General features: G+C 46.1%; 1 pseudogene; it reads left to right on the top strand.

Annotated features, from left to right (window-relative positions):
• The window catches only part of LOC112069783 (myosin heavy chain, fast skeletal muscle-like), a 25,071-nt pseudogene extending 24,719 nt beyond the window's left edge, over positions 1 to 352 (top strand).
• Positions 353 to 3,864: the final 3,512 nt, after the last annotated feature.

Below are 3,864 nucleotides of genomic sequence, written 5' to 3'. Positions count from 1 at the left end.
TGAGGTCAATACTGACCTTTTACAACTCAAATGTATTGAACATCTCCAAGAAGCACATCGGCAACAACAAAATAGATTCATTCAAACTAAGTTGGTATTTCAAAATCGAAAATGAAAGCTTAGCATTGAGCCTTAGATGCTTGTCATCATGCTTGATAGTGTTATATATTTAGGCATGTTTATTATTAATACTGATCCATTCTTGTCTTTCTTCTACAGGGCAAAGAAGCTGCTGATAAACGAAGATCAAATATTGAACATTAAAGTCTTTCCATTTTCCTGTGTTGCATAAAAATATGATTTTCATGGTAAAATGTTGAGCATTGATTAAAAACACTTAGGCCTACGTACACTTCCTTTGTGACTGTGGACTTATTACTCAGATAAGAGCTTTTTTCTATAAAGCATTCTGGGATCAAAACAATAAGCAGGCGTCACCTTGTCAGGTAAACAGCTGAGGGATGAGGTTGGAGAAATGTAACAATCTCAAATTCATACAGAGCTATGGATGAATGGACTGACCATTCATAACATCAAGATAATAGTTTAACCTTTAACAGTTGGGGGGAGAGAAACAAGGCAACAGTAAACATGTTTTCCCCCACATTCGTGCCAGAAGAGTAGCGTTTTAAGTGTTTTTTCAAAATTCTAAATGGCGTAAAATCTATAATGGCGGACCATGTGGCCCTGAGGCAATGGTGTCACTTGTGGAGATAGGACCTACAGTATGTACAGAATTTCATGGCGTTAGGTAACGGGTGAGGGCTGTGAGCTTTCAAAGGTTGCATTTTCAATTTCTTATAGCGCCACCATCTGTCCAAAACGCATCATTTTCCCAAATCGTCAAAATCGGGCACTGCTGTCTGAGACATCGTGTGTGACTAACGTTGTATGAATGTTGGAACGTACTAACGGACAAAGTCAGATTCATTATACCTCCCGATTTCATTGTGGGGACAAAAATAAGAGAAACACGTTAATCTCCGTGGACAGACTACGTAACATAATGTAATCGAGCATTCTGACCAAATGTCGGTGAGAATTTATTTGGGTTATTATCAGAGGTCACACATAATTGGAAAAGGAAATGACGACACGATATTGAGTGATTTCAAGCAGACATACACTTACAGTTGGCCTAGTGTTGGGCCAGTAACCAAAGGTTGCCAGTTTGAACCCCGTGAGCAGACAAGGTGAAAAGGATCTGTCGTTCTTCCCTTAGCAATGCCGATAACGCACACACAACAGCTCCCCGGGTGCCCATTTGTGGGCCATCAGTTGATTGAGACGTAGGCCTTTATTAATTAATTAATTATTAGTTATTATTTTATTTGTCACATGCGGCGATACAACAGGTGTAGTCATTCCGTGAAATGCTTACTTAAAGCCCTTAACAACAATGCAGTTTTAAAGAAAATGAGTTAAGAAAATATTTACTAAAACTATGTCCAAAATAAATTTGAAAAAGTAACACAATAAAATAGCAATAACGAGGCTATACAGGGTGTACTGCGTACGAGTAATGTGTGGGGGTACAGGTCAGTCAAGGTAATTTTGTACATGTAGGGAGTTTAAAATGACTATGCATAGATAATAAACGGGATGGCAGCAGTGTAAAAACAAAGGGGTGGGGGGGTGTCATGTAATAGTCCGGGTGGCCATTTGATTAATTGTTCAGCAGTCTTAATGGGCTTGGGGGGTAGAAGCTGTTAAGGACCATTTTGGACCTAGACGCTCCCGTACCGCTTGCCGTGCTGTAGCAGAGAGACAGTCAGAACCATTGGGTGACTGAGTTTTTGCCAATTTTATGGACATTCCTCTGACACCGCCTGGTATAGAGGTCCTGGATGGCAGGAAGCTTGGTCCCAGTGATGTGCTGGCGGTACGCACTACCCTCTGTAGCGCCTTACGGTCGGATGCCGAACAGTTGGCATACCAGCGGTGATACAATCTGGTCAGGATGCTCTCGATGTGCAGCTGAAGAACTTTTTGAGGGATCTGTGAACCCATGCCAAATCTGTTCAGTCTCCTTGAGGGGGATAAAGGCAATTGTCGTCCCTCTTCACAAGTTGTATTGGTGTGTTTGGACCATGATCAGTTTGTTGGTGATGTGACACCAAGAACTGATCAAACTCTCGACCCGCCCTTCCTACAGCCCTGTCGATGTAACATGGGGTGCTGTTTGCGCCGTGCGTCCTTCTTCTGTAAGTTCCACAATCAACTCCTTTGTCCTTGCTCACGTTGAGGAAGAGGTTTGTTTGTCCTGGCACACCACCCGGCCAGGGTCCTCTGACCTTCCTCCCCCTATAGGCTGTCTCATAGTTTTTTGGTGATCAGGCCTACCACTGTTGCTCATAGAAAACTTAATGATGGTGTTGGAGTAATGCTTGCCACGCACGTCGGTCTGGGAACAGAGGTACAGGAGGGACTAAGCACGGCACGCTCTGAGGGCGCCGTGTTGAGACTCAGCTGGCAGATGTGTGTTGCCTACTTTACCACCTGGCGGCGGCCTGTCAGGAAGTCCGCAGGATCCAGTCTGCAAGAGGGAGGTGTTTAGTCCCAGGGTCATTAGCTTGTGATGAGCTTTGTATGGGCACGTTTGGTGTTGAACGCCTGGCTTGTCAATGAACACCGCATTCTCACATAGGTGTTCCTTTTGTCCAGAGTTTCTCGGGATGATGGTGTGATTTGAGCATGACCAGCCTTTCAAAGCCACTTCAATGGCTACCGACATGAGTGCTACGGGGTGGTAGTCATTTAGACAAGGTTACCTTCACTTTCTTTGTGCACAGGGACTATGGGGGTTCTGCTTGAAAACATGTAGGTATCACAGACTCGGTCAGGGAGAGGGTTGAAAATGTCCAGTGAAAGACACTTGCGCATTGCTCTGAGTACACTTCCTGGTAATTCTCCTGGCCACGCCGGCCTTCGTGAATGTTGAGCTGTTTAAAGGTCTTGCTGCGACATCGGTATGGAAAGCGTGATTCACACAGTCGTCCGGAACAGCTGGTGCTATCCATGCATGCTCAGTGTTGCTTGCCTCGATGCCGAGCATAAAGGAATTTTAGCCAGTATGGTGGCTAATTGTTCAGCAGTCTTATGGCTTGGGGGTAGAAGCTGTTAAGGACCATTTTGGACCTAGACGCTCCCGTACCGCTTGCCGTGCTGTAGCAGAGAGAACAGTCAGAACACTTGGGTGACTGGAGTCTTTGCCAATTTTATGGRCATTCCTCTGACACCGCCTGGTATAGAGGTCCTGGATGGCAGGAAGCTTGGTCCCAGTGATGTGCTGGGCGGTACGCACTACCCTCTGTAGCGCCTTACGGTCGGATGCCGAACAGTTGCCATACCAGGCGGTGATACAACTGGTCAGGATGCTCTCGATGGTGCAGCTGAAGAACTTTTTGAGGATCTGGGAACCCATGCCAAATCTTTTCAGTCTCCTGAGGGGGATAAAGGCATTGTCGTGCCCTCTTCACAAGTTTATTGGTGTGTTTGGACCATGATAGTTTGTTGGTGATGTGGACACCAAGGAACTTGATMAACTCTCGACCCGCTCCACTACAGCCCYGTCRATGTKAAYRGGGGCYTGTTYGGCCCTCCTTTTCCTGTAGTCCACAATCAACTCCTTTGTCTTGCTCACGTTGAGGGAGAGGTTGTTGTCCTGGCACCACCCGGCCAGGTCTCTGACCTCCTCCCTATAGGCTGTCTCATMGTTTTTGGTGATCAGGCCTACCACTGTTGTGTCATCAGAAAACTTAATGATGGTGTTGGAGTAATGCTTGCCCACGCAGTCGTGGGTGAACAGGGAGTACAGGAAGGGACTAAGCACGCACCTCTGAGGGGCCCCGTGTTGAGGATCAG

This window comes from Salvelinus sp. IW2-2015, unplaced genomic scaffold (assembly GCF_002910315.2).
Source record: "Salvelinus sp. IW2-2015 unplaced genomic scaffold, ASM291031v2 Un_scaffold1117, whole genome shotgun sequence".
NCBI lineage: Eukaryota > Metazoa > Chordata > Actinopteri > Salmoniformes > Salmonidae > Salvelinus > Salvelinus sp. IW2-2015.
The sequence above is the reverse complement of the archived record's forward strand: the minus strand, read 5'-3'. Positions and strand labels throughout refer to the sequence as shown.